This window comes from Triticum aestivum, chromosome 6A, assembly GCF_018294505.1.
Source record: "Triticum aestivum cultivar Chinese Spring chromosome 6A, IWGSC CS RefSeq v2.1, whole genome shotgun sequence".
In the NCBI taxonomy this organism is placed as follows: domain Eukaryota; kingdom Viridiplantae; phylum Streptophyta; class Magnoliopsida; order Poales; family Poaceae; genus Triticum; species Triticum aestivum.
This window is the reverse complement of record NC_057809.1, coordinates 321,943,497-321,963,602: the sequence shown is the minus strand read 5'-3', so window position 1 is coordinate 321,963,602 and position 20,106 is coordinate 321,943,497.

The following is a 20,106-nucleotide window of genomic DNA, read 5'->3' as shown; positions in this document are numbered from 1 at the left end:
GACCGGAGTCTTCCAACACTACGTAGAAGCGGAGAAGGGTCAAGCAATCCTCAATCCATCAAGGCGAGTGCGGCCATCACGTGGCCTCCATATCCCTTGTCGCCAAAGCTTTTCACCATGGTTTCTTCTGGCCGACTACTTTGGAAGACGCCAAGGAGTTGGTCAAGCATTGCAAAGGGTGCCAAAAATTCAGCTCCAAGCCTTTCACCGGCTTCTGCACTCAAGACCATCCCCCTTACCTAGCCTTTCACCGTGTGGGGGATGGACATGGTGGGACCATTCAAGACAGCACGCGGTGGCATGACCCACCTGCTTGTCGCCGTGGACAAATTCACCAAGTGGATCGAAGAAAAACCAATCAAGAAACAGAATGGTCTGACTGTTGTGACCTTCATTGCCGACATCACCATCCGATACGTCCTACCGCACAGCATCATCACCGACAATGGCACAAACTTTGCCAAGGGAGCCCTGGTCTGTTTCTGCGCGACGCAGGGCATCCGACTGGACTTAGCATCCGTTGCCCATCCGCAGTCAAACAGCCAGGTTGAGGGAGCAGATGGCCTCATCCTCTCCGGCTTCAAGCCCTGACTGGTCGAGCCTCCGGAGCAATCGGCCAACTGCTAGATCGATGAGCTATCAACCATCCTTTGGAGCCTCCACACCACTCTGAACAAGTCAACCGACTTCACTCCATTCTTCCTCGTTACGGGGCCGAGGCAGCAATCCCAACCCACATCAAGTTCAACTCACCTTGCATCACCATGTACACGGAGGCGGAGGCGAAAGAAGCAAGAGAAGACGGCGTTGATCTGCTGAAAGAGGGCCGGCTGTTAGCACTCAGCCGGTCCGCCATCTACCAGTAGAGTCTGCACCACTACCACAGTCGGAAGGTCAAGCCAAGATCGTTCCAAGAAGGAGACCTTGTGCTCCGGCTGATCCAGCGAACAGCCGGCCAGCACAAGCTCTCGGCCCCTTGGGAGGGCCCATTCATCATCAGGAAAGCTTTGGGCAATGACTCCTACTACCTCGTCAATGCACAGAAGCCCAGAGCACGCAAGAGAGATGACTCCGCCAAGGAATCGGAGCGCCCATGGAATGCAAATCTCGTCCGAAGATTTTACATTGAAAGTTGTATGTACCACGCCATCTTTTGTATTAAACGCTAAGACATAAGGACCCTCTAGGAGCACTCGGGGGCTACCCTCTTTATCTATATGACAAGTTCTATGTCTATAAATGTGTTATTTGTTATTATGCCTCGCACCGGGTTCGACCAGTCAGCCCGGGGGCTTGCCGCCTTGTGCTATGCCCATGCTACCTGCAGTCAGACAAGTAGTGTGCCGGCACCTAAGCCCTCTCTTTCCATCAGCCGCAACTCGCAGAGCAACTGTCCAGCTGGCAAGAGTTAAAGGCAAGAAAGGGTGCCCACATGAAAAATGGCTAAGGACCAAAGCACTCACATAGGCCAAGTCGGCTCCGCGCCTTGTCGGCCGGCTGTTGAGCAGCTGGCCTGCCGGTTTGTACAACTTAACTTGCTACGCTCTACAAAGGCTAAGTACTTGCCTTCCCAAAAATTGGCCAAGTACTTGACCCAGCCATAGACCGCAAAGCGGCTCGCTGGTTTGGCAAGACGACAGTTAAGGGAAGGCGGCAAAGGAAAAAGTCAAAAAGAGGAGAAGAGCAAGGCAAGTTGGAAATTGTCAAAGATAATTTACATAACAAAAGGTCCTTGGTCAGCATTCAACAGAGTTTGAATACACCCCCGGCGGGTGGAACTGCGCAAATCTAACAAGTCCATTCCAAAGAAATTACAAAATAGGAATAAAAGATAACTTGGTCGCCTAGGCCAGAGAAGCAGAAGCCGAATCGGAGGGGTCAGTAGAGGTCGAGGCTCCGGGTGGTGGAGCGGCCGCCTGGTCGATCTCGGCCTGGTCGACACCGGTGATAGTCGGCTCGTCTGCATGCTGCCCGTTGGTCGAGACTTGGTCAGGATGAGGCTGGCTATCGCCTCCATGATCCGGCGCATCGTCTTCGCCGTCCTCGTCCTCGTCCTCCTCCTCTTCACCTTCATCGCTGGAGGCGATCTCCTCCACCGAGTCCTCGTCGCCTTCAAGGTTCAGCCCGAACCAGTTGGGCAGCGCCTCTGCGACCTCCTCATTTAACTCGGGGAGGAAGATGCTGGTGTCTGTGTACTCCGCTATTGCCGCGGCGCGATGGTAGAGTTCGGGCGCCACCACCGCCAACTCCAGCTCGGAGGGTGGCCAACTGAGCTAGGCTCAGCCCAGGTGTAGGATCGAAAGTATGTCTAGAGCGGGGTGATTAGACTACTTGACCAAATAAAAATCTATCCTTTTCCCAATTTTAGTCTTTGGCAGATTTTAGCTATCTTAGCACAAGTCAAGCAATCTTAACACAATTCAAGCAAGCGTGCAAAGAGTCTATGAGCAGCGGAAAGTAAAGCATGCAACTTGCAAGAATGTAAAGGGAAGGGTTTGGAGAATTCAAACGCAATTTGAGACACGGATGTTTTAGTCGTGGTTCCGATAGGTGGTGCTATCGTACATCCACGTTGATGGAGACTTCAACCCACAGAGGGTAACGGTTGCGCGAGTCCACGGAAGGCTCCACCCACGAAGGGTCCACGAAGAAGCAACCTTGTCTATCCCATCATGGCCATTGCCCACGAAGGACTTGCCTCACTTGCGGTAGATCTTCACGAAGTAGGCGATCTCTTTGCCCTTACAAACTCCTTGGTTCAACTTCACAATCTTTGTCGGAGGCTCCCAAGTGACACCTAGCCAATCTAGGAGACACCACTCTCCAAGAAGTAACAAATGGTGTGTTGATGATGAACTCCTTGCTCTTGTGCTTCAAATGATAGTCTCCCCAACACTCAACTCTCTCTCACAGGATATGAATTTGGTGGAAAGAAAATTTGAGTGGAAAGCAACTTGGGAAGGCTAGAGATCAAGATTCATATGGTAGGAATGGAATATCTTGGCCTCAACACATGAGTAGGTGGTTCTCTCTCAGAAAATGTGTATTGGAAGTGTACGTATGTTCTGATGGCTCTCTCCGTGAAAGAAGAGTGGGTGGAGGGGTATATATAGCCTCCACACAAAAACTAACCGTTACACACAATTTACTAATCTCGGTGAGACCGAATTGAGAAACTCTGTCAGACCGATTCAGCAAACCTAGTGACCGTTAGGATTTTTCGGTGGGACTGAGATGCAACTCGGTAGTACCGATATGGTTAGGGTTAGGGCATAACGTAATCTCGATGTGACCGATTACACAAACTTGGTGGGACCGATATTGGTAATAAGATAACCAAAGAGTTGGTCAGGTAAACTCGGTGGGACCGATTGCTCATTTCGATGGGACCGAAATGTTAAAAAGAGAAACAGAGAGTTTATATTGCAATCTCGGTGGGACCGATCGCTCATCTCGGTAGGACCGAAACGTTACAAAGGGAAACAGGGAGATTACAACCCCATCTCGGTGTGACCGAAATCCCTATCGGTGAGACCGATTTGCCTAGGGTTTGTGGCAGTGGCTATGACATTTGACTCGGTGGCGCCGGATAGAAAGAATCGGTGGGGCCGAGTTTGACTTTGGGTTTAGGTCATATGTGGATGTGGGAAGGTAGTTGAGGGTTTTGGAGCATATCACTAAGCACTATGAAGCAAGAACCTCATTAATCAACACCTCATCCCTCCTTGATAGTATTGGCTTTTCCTATAGACTCAATGTGATCTTGGATCACTAAAATATAAAATGTAGAGTCTTGAGCTTTGAGCTTGAGCCAATATTTTTGTCCTTAGTATTTTGAGGGGTCCACATTCCTCATCCATGCCATGCCATTCATTGAGCTTTTCCTGAAATATTAATCTTGGAATAGCATTAGCTCAATGAGCTATATGTTGTTAGGAATTACCAAAACTACCTAGGGATAGTTGCACTTCCAATCTCCCCCTTTTTGGTAATTGATGACAACATATAGATCAAAGCTTCGACAAATGATAATAAGAGTGAAAAGCATCGTCGCTTTGAGAAGTATGTGAAAAGCAAGAGCTCCCCCTAAATTTGTGCATAGTTTATGATTTGCTTTGGACTACAAATGCACAAAGAGTTAGGCTCATGGGTTACTCTTCCATGTCACATACATCTTGGTGGAGCGCGCAAAATGATAATAAGTAAATACATGCACTCATCACCAAGCAGAGTGAATGATCATATAGGGATAAAATGATAATGTCATCCAACAAGCATTAAAGTAGCATATGATCAAACACATGATCATCCAAGTATCACACAGACAGAAAGTATCTCAAACAAGCAAAGCAAATAAAGTTCAACCACCAAAGCAAGAGAGAATAAAAAGCAACGCTCTCTCTCGAAGCCTATGATCTATACATTTTTCTCCCCCTTTGGCAACAAGTTACCAAAAAGTTCCTAGAAAATGCATAGCACTAAATCGTCTCTCAGGCTTGGTCTTCTGGTGGTGGTGTCCGGATAACTCCAAGAACGAAGGCTTCAGTCGATGTAGATGGAGCCGATGGAGTAGGTGCTGGAGCTGGTGGCACTGAAGCTGTAGCTAGTGCAGATGAAGTGGCTCTGGTGTCTGGAACTGGCACTGCAGCAGATCTCTAAGCTCTAGGCACTCTGGCAAATGCATCAGTGGTTGTCTTGCCCTTCCTCTCCTGCATATCATCCTGAAGTTGCTCCACAACAGACTGAATCTCAGTTACCTTCACATCCAAGTCATAGAACTTTTGCTCCACGATCCTCTCCAAGCTCTCATGGTTTTGAGTCAGGGTGGCCAGTCCCTTCTCAATCCTTAGAGTGGAGGCAATCAAGTAGCCAAGCTGATCTTGCTTGCTCTTCAGAAGATACTGAGATGCTTCTTCAGTAGTTGGCATCCTTGCAGCCTTTTCAGCCTTTGCCTTCTCCTTCTTGGCTTGTACGTGCACAGAAGATGGTTCATTTTCATCCATCACCTCAGTGTTGTCCTCAAATTTTGGGTAGATAGGCACGTGCTCCTTGTCTAGCATATATGTACCAGTGCCCATCTTGGAGTTAATCAGCTCCTGGATCTGTGGGGCATACCCACAACTCCTCTTCTGATCTGCATCTATCCTCTTGATAGTTTCAACTATTAGGCTCATGACTTTGAACTTATGTGGGACATCAAAGATGTGAAGCAAGTTAATTGCATGGCATTTGATCATCTTGTGATCTCCTGACTTTGGCAAGAGAGTGTGCCTGAGGATCTAGTTGATAGTAGGCAGTCCTGACAGCAGGTAATGTACAGATCCAAACTTGTGTGTCTCAAGAGCAGCAGCTGGGATCTCCTTGTACATGTGTGCCATGGAGTTGTGATCCTTCTTCTTGTTGGCATAGACATCTAAGTCATCTTCACTCTCTTTTTGGGCATTGATCAACTTCGCCCATTCAGCAACCGTGGACTGGTACCTCGTACCTCCAGACATCCAGACAATCCTTCCATCTGGGTAGAAGTGAGTTGTGGAGTACAACTGCATGATGAGCTCATCATTCCATTTTGTGAGCTTCTGAGCCACAAACTCATCAACTTCACAAGCCTTGAAACTGTCATATACACCTGGATAGTGATCCTCGTTTTCCTTGATGTAGTCCCAGTCGACCCATCTCATGTCACACACTATGGGCTTCTTGTCAAGCAAGACGGTCTCATAGAAGTCCTGTTGTTCCTTTGTATGGAACATGTGGTCCATAGCAGTCCTTCTCCTGGTGGCATATGGATCAGACTCTCTCCATAGCCTCAATCCTGAGTCCTTCCTGATCTTCATGTTCTCAGCTACTGGATGAGCATCATTGTGATCTGGAATTTTTGGCTTCAACTTCCTCAAGACATGTGACTTATCATCTTCTTCTTCCATTTCAGCTTCAGGCACTGGGGCCTTGTTCTTCTCCTCAGCAGGGATGTTCCTGGTGCTCCTCTTTGGTTTTGGCTTTGGAGCTGGAGTAGCAGCCTTTGGAGCAGTCTTAGGCTTAGATGGAACAGCCCCTGCCCTGATGGCATCACCCATAAGCTTCTGAGCTTTGGGTGCTGGTGCAACATCTTCTTCCTCTTCCTCTTCAGAATCTCTTGTGATTGAGGATCTCCCAAGCACTCTAGTAGTGGTCTTCTTGACCCTCTCTTTCCTCTTCTTCTCTGCCACAACCTGCTCTTTGGGTGTAGATCCCAAAGTCTCTTGAGTAGACGCTCTGGCCTTAGACATTGGAATTCTCTTGGCATAAACCTTTTGCTTCATGTCTGGCTTGGTGGCAGCAACTGTGCCATATTCCTTCTTCAGGACTTTTATCTTTGAGGTGGTTTCTTCTTCCTCAGCCACATAGTCCTCATCCTCTGACTCTGAAGTTCTTTTCTTGCTGGCCCTGGTGGCAGCCTTTGGCAGATTGCTTGGTGTGCTCCTGCTGCCATCATCTGAGCTGCTAGAGGGACTAGTGCCCTCACTCAAGTGAACCTGCTCCTCTGACTTGTTTTCGCTGTCACTCTGATCAGACATATTGCAAACACTGACAGCAGACCCTGTGAATAGATATATATGAGATAGAGTGGATGAGCATCACAAAATGCAGAGGTTTTTGCAAAACAATGAGTCAAAAATTTAGTTTTAGTTTTCCACAGAAAGCATTTCGGATCAACCGATTTGTAAACTTGGTGATACCGAAGCAGCTGTTGGAACCTAAACTAGTGAACTCGGTCAGACCGAGTCACAGTTTGGTGGCACCGAGACTGCTAGGGTTTCACAAAGTCCTGAACTCGGTCACACCGATTTGCAATTCTCGGTCAGACCGAGAATCACATGTGCAATGGCCTGAGCCGAATCGGTGGTACCGAGTTCCACAACTCGGTGGGTCCGAGATGATTTCGGCGGAAACCTAACCCTAAATTCTCAAATCATCTCTAATCTATGGAGTGTTTTGACTGGATAAAATGATCTCAATCGTGGCAAGATACATGGCGAACACAATGTGCTAGGAATCAGATAAGGATAGCACAGTGATCGAGTTCATACCCTAGTTCAGCGATGAACTCGCTACGGCAGCAACGGCGGGGATGATTCCCGTTGATGGCGGCTGAGACTAGCGGCAGGAGGCGGCTGGCGACGAGGAGGAAGATCCGGAGACCCTAGAGGCAGAGCGGGCTAAGGGCGGGTCGAGGAGGTTCGGAAAGTTTTCCAAAATTTGACCCGTGGATATATATAGCCCAACCCCTTTCAGTATTTCTGAGTGGAACAACTCGGTGGCACCGAGATGCATAACTGCAAGCAGTTACTGCAACTCGGTGTGACCGAAAAGTTCAAATCAGTTGCACCGAGATTGAAAACCAAGATCAACTTAGTGATCTCGGTATGACCGAAATGGATGAATCGGTCAGACCGAAATGCACCAAGAAGTTTTGGAAGTTTAAGTCTATGACAAATCGGGGACTCTGAGTGCTCCTCACACAGAGTGGTTTGAATCTGACTTGATCAAATTTTATGATGCAGCATGAATAGAGTTTGAGACGAGAAAAGCATAGATAGCTAGAGAAGGTTCTTAGGCATTCTTGTCCATCCACTTGGCCAAAAGAAAAGGAAACCAATCAATCAAAATAACAAGTGGATGTCCTCGAATGAGTAAATTATGCAACCAACATGCTCACACAATAAAATGGCAATTGAAATATGTGGCAAAGCATGCACAAACAATTCTAGCATCTATCAAGCAATTGGCGATGACTAGGTCATCTATATATGAGTATATTGACTTAGGAGTCAAATGAGAACATTTGATCATAGGTCATACTCATCGTTTAAGCACAAGTGGGGTTACCACTTTTACATAAAGTGTTGTTGTGTTCACACCATTAGAGTTGCTTTAACTCAATTGTTAGAGTAAAGCTCCCCCGAGATGTGAGATCCCCCCTAAGAGGGATGAACTAACATTGGGTTTTGTCGATGATGACTTCATGTAGGTGTTGAAGATGTGGATGCTCTATGTTGATGTAGATCATTTGGAGCTATCCTTTGGAGTGAGTTGCACTTTCAATACCTACACGGGTTAGTCCCACAAGGAGCAAACAAGGATATCCATAGACATAGAGTGATGCACACACAAGATGATGTCTATGAAAGCTTTAGGTTACCTTTTCCTTTGTCTTACCAGCAAGAGGGTTTGTGACTCCTTGAACTAGTGCAAGATGTGGAAGTTGATTGCACTTGTTCTTGCCAAAATGATAAGAGTGAAGTATGTTGGCGGAGTCACCCTCAAGAACTCTCTAGTTCTTCTTCTTCGGGATCCACACCATCTTGATGGGAATCCTCGGAGTTGTAGTTGTACTTGATGAAGTGGAACTTGATGTAGTATTGGGAACCCACTTGACCAAGGCCTTAGGATCTTTTTCAAATGCATCAATTTCCTCTTAAAGCTTGTCCTTGCCTTTTTGCTTGTGGTCTTGTGGTGGAAGATCATCTTGAGCTTGTGTCCCTTTGAAAGAAGTAGGATCATACTTCTCTTGTTGAGGAACAAACTTCATCTTGGGGTATTGATCTTCCTCCCACTCAACTCCATTGGCATTGAACTTTCGTTCAAAACCAACACCTTGATTCTTCCGGCGCCTTCCTTGCTTGCGTACAATTTCCTCGAATTGCTTACTCCTGGCAAGGATCTTGTAAACACCTTTCTCTATAATTCCGTTCAATAAGCTATTTTCTTGCTCAAGTGTAACTTGGCTAAGAGAATCCTTAGTGGAATCAGAGAACTACTATAAGAAACAACATTGGATTTAGCATGATTATTGTTACTACTAGAGGAAGAATCCTTCTTGTTCTTGTTACTAGACTTGACTTGAGGCATGTAAGTGGATAAGAGTAAACGCTTGGCAATGTAAGAAGAACTTTTCTTGCGAAGATCATCATTGATTACCTTTAAGAACTCATGCTCTTGCTCAAGATTGAGCTTCTCAAAACGTAATTTCTCATGAGTCCTTAAAAGTTCTCGATGATCTCCTAAGATAGTTTCATGAGCTAACTTGAGAGTGTTTAGTTCTTTAGTTAGAGACACAATCTTCTCCTTATCATTGTCATTCGTTTCATCATATTATTCATCACTATAGTTGTCAACAAGTAACTCATCATCACCTAACAAGTCATCTTCATCACTATTGAAATCAACATACTCGGGGTGTGATACCTTTGGACCTTTGGCCGTCAAGAATCTTCCAATTCCTTCATTTGGTGAATCAAATATGTCATAGGAGTTGGTTGACACAAGTGCCAGTCCGGCAACACCTTCATCTTGAGTATATTCAGAGTCGGAGTGATAGCTTCTCTCGGAGTCATTGTCGGAGTCGGAGCCAGATACCATTCACCAACATGAGCTTGATGTCTTTGTTTTGTGTAGCTCCTTGATGAATTGTCCTTCCTTTCCGAATCCTTGCTTCTCCATGAGGTTCTTCGTTCATATCGATCATCCCTACTCCTTCTCTCCCTTGATGGTGATTCTTCTCTTCTACTTCTTCTTTTGGGAGAATCTTCTCTTCTCTTGTGGGGAGCCGTACACTCATTGGAGTAGTGTCCGGGTCTTCCACAATTGTATCAGTTTCGCTCTCGACTAGAAGATCTTTTGTCATTGTAGGACCTTGACTTGGAACTTCTCTCTTTGCTTCTATTCTTGTAGAACTTGTTGAAGATCTTCACCATTAAGCTCAATTCTTCATTGAAAGTTTGTTTCTCACTTGATGATGTGGGGGCTTCACATGAGGCTTTGTAAGCACCACTTGACTTGTTATGGAGCTCCTCCTTATCCTTGAGTGACATCTGATAAGCAACAATTCTTCCAATGACTTCTGTAGGCTTGAGATCTTTGTAATTTGGTATCATTTGGATCAATGTGCATACGGTACCGTATTTTCCATCCAAGGCTCTTAGGATCTTCTTGATGATGAATCTGTCGGTCATCTCTTCACTTCCTAAGCCAGCAATCTCATTTGTGATAAGAGAAAGCTTAGAGTACATCTCAGCGACACCTTCACCATCCTTCATTTTGAACTTGTCAAGATGACTTTGAAGCACATCCAAGTTGGATTCCTTGACGGAGTTGGTACCTTCGTGCATATCAATCAAAGTATCCCAAATTTTCTTTGCATTCTCAAGACGACTGATTTTGTTGAATTCTTTGGGGCACAATCCGTTGAAGAGGATATCACAAGCTTGAGCATTGTATTGTAGCATCTTCAACTCATCCGCGGTAGCTTCACGATTTGGTTCTCTCCCATCAAAGAATTCACCTTGCAAGCCAACACACACAATAGCCCAAACGGCGGGGTTATGTCCAAGAATATGCATTTTCATCTTATGCTTCCAACTAGAAAAATTAGTACCATCAAAGTAAGGACCTCTACGGTGATAATTTCCCTCGCTAGACACCATACTCTCCTAGGTTGTGAAACCAAGGCTATGACCACCAAAAGCTATGGAAATCAAAGCAAATGGAGACCAAAGCTCTGATACCACATGTAGGATCAAAAGTATGTCTAGAGGGGGGTGATTAGACTACTTGACCAAATAAAAATCTATCCTTCTCCCAATGTTAGTCTTTGGCAGATTTTAGCTATCTTAGCACAAGTCAAGCAATCTTAACACAATTCAAGCAAGCATGCAAAGAGTCTATGAGCAGTGGAAAGTAAAGCATGCAACTTGCAAGAATGTAAAGGGAAGGGTTTGGAGAATTCAAACGCAATTGGAGACATGGATGTTTTTGTCGTGGTTACGATAGGTGGTGCTATCGTACATCGACGTTGATGGAGACTTCAACCCACGGAGGGTAACGGTTGCGCGAGTCCACGGAGGGCTCCACCCACGAAGGGTCCACGAAGAAGCAACCTTGTCTATCCCATCATGGCCATCGCCCACGAAGGACTTGCCTCACTAGCGTTAGATCTTCACAAAGTAGGCGATCTCCTTGCCCTTACAAACTCCTTGGTTCAACTTCACAATCTTTGTCGGAGGCTCCCAAGTGACACCTAGCCAATCTAGGAGACACCACTCTCCAAGAAGTAACAAATGGTGTGTTGATGATGAACTCCTTGCTCTTGTGCTTCAAATGATAGTCTCCCCAACACTCAACTCTCTCTCACAAGATATGAATTTGGTGGAAAGAAGATTTGAGTGGAAAGCAACTTGGGAAGGCTAGAGATCAAGATTCATATGGTAGGAATGGAATATCTTGGCCTCAACACATGAGTAGGTGGTTCTCTCTCAGAAAATGTGTATTGGAAGTGTAGGTATGTTCTGATGGCTCTCTCCATGAAAGAAGAGTGGGTGGAGGGGTATATATAGCCTCCACACAAAAACTAACCGTTACACAGAATTACCAATCTCGGTGAGACCGAATTGAGAAACTCTGTCAGACCGATTCAGCAAACCTAGTGACCGTTAGGATTTTCGGCGGGACTGAGATGCAACTCGGTAGTACCGATATGGTTAGGGTTAGGGCATAACGTAATATCGGTGTGACCAATTACACAAACTCAGTGGGAACGATTTTGGTAATAAGCTAACTAGAGAGTTGGTCAGGTAAACTCGGTGGGACCGATCGCTCATTTCGGTGGGACCAAAATGTTACAGAAGAGAAACAGATAGTTTACATTGCAATCTCGGTGGGACTGATCACTCATCTCGGTAGGACCGAAATGTTATGAAGGGAAACAGAGAGATTACAACCCCATCTCGGTGTGACCGAAATCCCTATCGGTGAGACCGATTTGCCTAGGGTTTGTGGCAGTGGCTGTGACATTTGAACTCGGTGTCGCCGGATAGAAAGAATCGATGGGGCCGAGTTTGACTTTGGGTTTAGGTCGTATGTGGATGTGGGAAGGTAGTTGATGGTTTTGGAGCATATCACTAAGCACTATGAAGCAAGAACCTCATTAAACAACACCTCATCCCTCCTTGATAGTATTGGCTTTTCCTATAGACTCAATGTGATCTTGGATCACTAAAATATAAAATGTAGAGTCTTGAGCTTTGAGCTTGAGCCAATATTTTTGTCCTTAGTATTTTGAGGGGTCCACATTCCTCATCCATGACATGCCATTCATTGAGCTTTTCCTGAAATATTAATCTTGGAATAGCATTAGCTCAATGAGCTATATGTTGTTAGGAATTAGCAAAACCACCTAGGGATAGTTGTACTTTCACCAGGGTACCGCCACTTGACGAATTCCATGGCCCGTCGTGCGCCTGCCCGGGCTGCAGAGCCCTTCCACGCCTCGAAGCAGCCAATGGCCACCTCTAACCAGTCGGAGGTCCGACTGGGGGTGCACAGAATTGGAGTACCTGGCCAGATGGCGGAAACCACCTGAGCTCCGGCACGCTGCAGACGGTGGAGCGCTCGGTGGGCCAGCTGGAGGCAAGCTTGGATGTTAAGCAGCTGCTCGGCAAGGATCCGAGGGGCGTTGGGTGCAATTTCTGCACCAGGCAGCCTTCGCTCGTCACGGCGGGCCTCGATGGCTTGGCTGGCAACGACGGCGTGACCAGGAAAATACTCTGCACAAGAAGAAAAAATAAGCATGAAGTCGGAGGTCCGGCTTGAATGAGAAGTCGGCAGATGGAAGAAATGGAATAACGGCTCACCATCGAGCATGTCCTCAATCTTGCCGTAGCCGTCGGTCAGAGCCTTCTCCTTGTCGGACTAGCTCAAGCGCTTGGTCTCGAACTCAGCCTCGAGCACCTTCTCCATGTCTTAGAGCTTCTGCAGCTCCACCTGGTGCTGGTCCGCCTAGTCAGCCAATTTCTTGGCAAGGCAGTCGCGCTCCTGCTCCATCCGGCTGCGCTCCTCCTCCTTGGCGCGCAGTGCGGTTTGCGCTTCGCCCAGCCGTTGCTGCAAGTCAGCATTAGCTCGTGCGGAAGACAAAAAAGAAAAGAGAGTCAACAAGATAGCAAAAGAAAAAAGAGTAGTCGCCGAAAGATCCGGCCCGACTGCTCAACAGTCGGCCCGAATCTCGGGGGCTACACACCGCGGGTGCGCTGGTGTGCCCCCACGTGAATAAGGAAGAAGCACTTATGCCGGCTGTCGGTCAGTTCAGCAGTCCGCTTAGCCAGCTCACGGACGTGAGAGTTGAAGGTGGCTGCACGGATGTTGTGATAATCCTGCAACCAAGACAAGATAAGAAAGAAGAAGAGGTTAGCACTCGGAACTTACCTTAAGTTTCGAGCCGCTTACTCAGCAGCCGGCCCGGAACTCGGGAGCTACACCCAGTGGGTGCGCTGGCGCGCCCCCACGGAAGATTTCAAGAAAAATACAAGGATCGGGAGACATACACGGATGGCGGCCCACGTCGCCGGGAACTCCTTGGTGTATTGTTGGAGGGCGGAGCTTTGGTCCTGGAGATGGGCCTGGATGTAGATGGGGCACGGTTCAGCACATTTGTCCCGCCTGCGGGAGTCCATTCCGGAGGAGCGGTGCTGCTGGCTTCAGCGTCGGGGGAAGAAGAGCTCGTGGCCCCAACTTCCAGCGGCCTTGGCGCTGAGGCCGCCTTCTCTGGGCGATGACGCCCCAGAGTGCGGACCACCGGGGCCGAGCCCACCACCAACTCATTCCCAGCTGGTGGCGCCGGCGGCTCCTCTAGCCGGCTGCTTGGTGCGTCTGCAGTCGGCGCTTGCAGGGGTTCCTCTGCCCCCAAGATGACGGCGTCGCCTCCTCCGCCTTCCGCGGCCGGCTGGACATCGCCGGCTCCTCCAGTCGGCACCTCGGCCCCTGGCGCTGGCGGGGTGGCGCGCAGGGGGATGATTAGTTGCGGTGCCTGGACAGACATGGCCTTCTCCGCCCGCGCCTTGGCGATCACGTCCGCTTGTTCCTTCACCGCGGCATCGGCCAAGGCCTTGGTGGCCGTGTCGGCCTCTTCCTGCGCCGCCTTCGCTGCCTCCACCTTCTGCTGTTCGGCCTCTTCCCGCTCCTCACGTGCCTCCAGATACGTCTCCAACGTAACTACTTTTCCAAACACTTTTGCCCTTGTTTTGGACTCTAACTTGTATGATTTGAATGGAACTAACCCGGACTAACGTTGTTTTCAGCAGAATTACCATGGTGTTATTTATGTGCAGAAACAAACATTCTCGGAATGACCTAAAACTTCATAGAGCAAATTTTTGGAAAATATAAAAAATACTTGCAAAGGATGAAGGCCAGGGAGGCCACCACCTCTCCACGAGGGTGGGGGTGCGCCTACCCCCCTAGGGCGTGTCCCCCCTACCTCGTGGGCCCCCTGTTGCCTCTCCGACTCCAACTCCAACTCTATATATTGTGTTCCTGGGAGAAAAAAATCAAAGAGAAGAATTCATTGTGTTTTATGATACAAAGCCGCCGCCAAGCCCTAAAATCTCTCGGGAGGGCTGATCTGGAGTCCGTTCGGGGCTCCGGAGAGGGGAATCCATCGCCATCGTCATCATCAACCATCCTCCATCACCAATTTCATGATACTCACCGCCGTGCGTGAGTAATTCCATCGTAGGCTTGCTGGACGGTGATGGGTTGGATGGGATCTATCATGTAATCGAGTTAGTTTTGTTAGGGTTTGACATCGAGTATCCACTATGTTCTGAGATTGATGTTGCTATGACTTTGCTATGCCTAATGCTTGTCACTAGGGCCCAAGTGCCATGATTTCAGATCTGAACCTATTATGTTCTCATCAATATATGAGTGTTCTTGATCCTATCTTGCAAGTCTATAGTCACCTATTTTGTGTTATCATCCGTTAACCCCGAAGTGACAATAATCGGGATACTTACCGGTGATGACCGTAGTTTGAGTAGTTCATGTATTCACTATGTGTTAATGCTTTGTTCTGGTACTCTATTAAAAGCAGGCCTTAATATCCCTTAGTTTCTGTAAGGAACCTCCTGCCACGGGAGGGTAGGACAAAAGATGTCATGCAAGTTCTTTTTCATAAGCACATATGACTATATTCGGAATACATGCCTACATTATATCAATGAACTGGAGCTAGTTGTGTGTCACCCTAGGTTATGACTGTTACATGATGAACCGCATCCGGCATAATTCTCCATCACTGATCCATTGCCTACGAGCTTTCCGTATATTGTTATTCGCTTATTTACTTTCCCGTTGCTATTGCTATCATCACTACAAAATACCAAAAACATTAATTTTACTATTGTTACCTTTTGCTACCGTTACCACTACTATCATATTACTTTGCTACTAAATACTTCGCTGTAGATATTAAGTTTCCAGGTGTGGTTGAATTGACAACTTAGTTGCTAATACTTGAGAGTATTCTTTGGCCCCCCTTGTGTCGAATCAATAAATTTGGGTTGAATACTTTACCCTCGAAAACTGTTGCGATCCCCTATACTTGTGGGTTATCAAGACTATTTTCTCGCGCCATTGTCGGGGAGGTAAGGAACTGCCATCTAGCTCTGCACTTGATTCACCTTCTGTTTTAAGTAAGCTTGCGACACCTACACCTGCTTCTGCTATTCGTTCTGATATGTCGCATGTTATTGATGATGCCACTTCTGCTATGCATGATACTTATGATGAAACTACTTCTATGCCTGATTCTACTGTGCCACTTAGTGATTTTCTTGATGAACAAATTGCTAGGGCTAGAGAGATTGAAAATATTGAATCTGATAATACTGATGAAAGTGATGACGAAGAATCACTTGTTATTACCGAGGGTTATGTTTCTGATCAAGAAGGTTCTTTAGCTATTTTAGCTTGCAAAGATAGAAACGAACTTAAGAGGTTATTAGCTAAATGGAATAAGCAATCTCTAAATGCTAGAATGAAACCTGGCCCTGCTTTTGCTACTTCACCTATCTGTGTTACTGATAAGGATTATAAATTCTCTGTTGATCCTGATATAATTACTTTGGTTGAGTCTGATCCTTTTCATGGCTATGAATCTGAAACTATTGTGGCCCATCTTACTAAATTAAATGATATCGCTACCCTGTTTACTAAAGATGAGAGAACTCGCTACTTTTATATCCTTAAAATATTTCCGTTCTCATTAAAGGGTGATGCTAAGATATGGTTTAATTCTCTTGATCCTGGTTTTGTGCGTAGTCCCCAGGATATGATTTATTACTTCACTGCTAAATATTTCCCTGCTCATAAGAAACAAGCTACTTTAAGGGATATATAAAATTTTGTGCAAATTGAAGAAGAGAGTCTCCCACAAGCTTGGGGGAGCCTTCTCCAATTACTTAATGCTTTGCCTGATCATCCTCTTAAGAAAAATTAAATACTTGATATCTTTTATAATGAACTAACCGATGCTTCCAGAGATTACCTAGATAGTTGTGTTCGTTCTGTTTTCAGGGAAAGAACACCGGATGAAGCTGAAATTCTATTGAATAATATGTTGACAAATGAAAATAATTGAACACCTCCAGAGCCAATTCCTGAGCCTATTCCTAAACCAACTCCGAAGAAGAGGGGTATTCTATTTCTCAGTCCTGAAGATATGCAAGAGGCAAAGAAATGTATGAAAGAAAAAGGTATTAAAGCTGAAGATGTTAAGAATTTACCTCCTATTGAAGAAATACATGGTCTTAATTTACTGCCTGTTGAAGAAACATATGATCTTAATAACCCGACACAGGTAGTAAAGGTAAATTCGCTCTATAGATATGATAAAGCTAAAATCCCATTTACTAAATTTGCTAGCCCATGCTTAGATGAGTTTGATAAATTTATGGCTAAGCAAGAAGATTTTAATGCTTATTTTGGTAGACAATTGAAATACAATTCAAATATGCTTGAACACTTGGGTGATTATATGGCTAATGTTAAAGGTGAACTTAAACTTATTAGTAAACATGTTTCTATGGTTACCACTCAAGTAGAACAAGTACTTAAAGCTCAAAATGATTTCCTCAATGAATTGAATAGTAAGAATAATGATTATGCTATTAGAGTGGCTACTAGAACCGGTAGAATGACTCAGGAACCTTTGTATCCTAAAGGCCACCCTAAGAGAATTGAGCAAGATTCTCAGAGAAATAATATAGATGCACCTAGTCCTTCTAAAAGGAAGAAAAAGGAAAATGATAGGACTTTGCATGCTTCTAGTGAACCTGTTATTGAACCACCTGAGAATCCAAATGATCTTTCTATTTCTGATGTTGAAACTCAATCGGGTAATGAACCTCAAACTAGTGATAATGTTAATAATAATGTTCATGATGATGCTCAACCTAGCAATGATAATGATGTAGAAATTGCACCTGTTGTTGATCTTGATAACCCATAATCAAAGAATCAACGTTGTGATAAGAAAGACTTTGTTGCTAGGAAACATGGTAAAGAAAGAGAGCCTTGGGTTCAGAAACCCATGCCTTTTCCTCCCAAACCATCCAAGAAAAAGGATGATGAGGATTTTGAGCGCTTTGCTAAAATGATTAGACCTATCTTTTTGCGTATGCATTAACTGATATGCTCAAAATGAATCCTTATGCTAAGTATATGAAAGAAATTGTCACAAATAAAAGAAAGATACCGGAAGCTGAAATTTCCACCATGCTTGCTAATTATACTTTTAAGGGTGGAATACCAAAGAAACTTGGAGATCCAGGAGTACCCACTATACCATGCTGCATTAAAAAAACTATGTTAAAACTGCTTTATGTGATCTTGGAGCCGGTGTTAGTGTTATGCCTCTCTCTTTATATCGTAGACTTGACTTGAATAAGTTGACACCTACTGAAATATCTTTGCAAATGGTTGATAAATCAACTGCTATACCTGTCGGTATTTGTGAGGATGTGCCCGTTGTAGTTGCAAACGTTACTATTTTAACGGACTTTGTTATTCTTGATATTCCCGAGGACAATAGTATGTCTATTATTCTTGGAAGACCCTTTTTGAATACTGTAGGGGCTGTCATTGATTGCACTGAAGGCAATGTCACTTTTCATGTTAATGGTAATGAGCATACGGTACATTTTCCGAGGAAACAACCTCAAGTTCAAAGTATCAACTCTATTGGAAAAACTCCATCGATTATATTTGGAGGTTTTGAATTTCCTCTTCCTACTGTCAAGAAGAAATATGATATTCTTATTATTGGGGATGTGCATATCCCCATTGAGGTAACATAGTGTTATTTTAAATTTCTCCGGTTCCATGTTATTCGAAATGAGTTCGTTAACAAGACTTGATCCACCTTATTAGTGGGTTCCTTTTGATGATCATGAGATGGATGAAATTGGAGAACACAACCTTCTGTACCCCACTTTTACTTTCTGTTATTTATATTAAATAAAATAAAAATAAATATTTTTCTTTCTGTTATCTGATTATCCGTGCAATATAAAAATACCTCGAAAATAAAAGTTCTCCAAATGTACTAAAATTTAAATATGATTTTTTCTAGAATATTTGAGAATATTTGGCACTACGAACATAGCAAGGGGTCAACCACCTGCCCACGAGGGTGGAGGGCGCGCCCTACCCCCTGGGTGCGCCCCCCTACCTCGTGGGCCCATGGTGGCCCTCCTCCACTTATCCTTTCACCCACACACTCCTTCTTCCTCCCACAAACACGAATATCCAGCTCAAGCACGAGTTCTAGCTCATTTTGCTACCATTTTCGATCTCCTTGCTCAAAGCACCTCTCACAAAACTGCTTGGGGAGATTGTTCCTTGGTATGTGACTCCTCCATTGGTCCAATTAGTTTTTGTTCTAGTGCTTTATTCATTGCAAATTTTTGCTGCTTAGGTGACCCTGTTCTTGAGCTTGCATGTCAAATTTATATGGTCAAAACTAGTTTTGATGCATGATATAGGCCTTAGGCACTTGTAGGAGTAGTTGCTATCAATATTATTGAGTTTGGTTTACTTTTATTTCGAAGTTACTAAAAAAATTCAGAATTTTTCAGAGGAAGAAATATGCTTAGGAAAATGTTCCAAGGTGGTTCTTCAAGGAAGCAAGGACCCAGGCTTGCAATGCGTGATGCTGATGACGAGCCGCCAAGAGATGCTCCAGTGCGTCCTTGTGAATGGCCTTCTGAGAATTTTATGGATCGAGCAGGAATTAAGGAAGAATTCAACGCATATCTGCGTAATGCCGATCTTGTGAGCTTCGAGGAAGAGAAGTGCAGTTAGTATCACAACCTAACCAGTACCTTTGTGAGGAGGTTTGAATTTTCGACTTCACGTAATTCCCCAACTGTCCTGTTTGATCTTTATGAAAATTCTTATACTATGGACTTAGAGGATTTTACCACCGCTTGCAAACTTCCACAATGGGGTAGTATAAGGGATCCTCGCAAATCTAAATTTAGAGATTTTCTTGCTAGCATAACTGTGGGAGAATCTAAAGATATTACACAAGCTACCATAGGGAGCATTCACTTTCCTGCTATACATTATTTTGGTCTCTTCATAGGTAGATGCATTAATGGTAAAGATCAGGCATGTCACATGTGTGTCCCTGACCTCAGTATTCTTAGGAGTGCTGTGTTAGGAGATAAATCTTATAATTTGGGAGCCATTGTTGCACGTAGGTTGCACCTTAATAGATTTAATGGAGATTTCTTTGGAGGAATTTATGCAACCCGCATAGCTAATTTTCTTGGTATAGCCATACACGAAGATCATATTGAATTACCTCCTGCTTACCTAGACTTTAATGCTATGGTTCACCATCAGTTTGTCGAGAGGAATGAATCACCTCTCCAGTATCGACTAATCTTTGACAGACGTCGTGTTGTCCATATTACTCTCCCTGCTCCTGCCTTTTTTGATCATCAGGCAAAAGGAAGATATACTATTACCAGAGAGGAGGCAGATGAGTACGAGAGGAGAGTGGATGCCGCTCGTCGCCACGCTGTAGCTCAGCAGGCGATAGCCGCTGCATCACAGTACGACCCCAGCTACTATTATGGATATCCGCCAGGCCAGCCGTGGCCATAGACCAACTTAGGCCAAAAGCCTAAGCTTGGGGGAGTACGTATCGGTGCTCATACTTTTTCATTGTATCATCCATGCTAGTTTATTTTCCTTTTTATGTTTTCTTCTTATGTGTTTAATAAA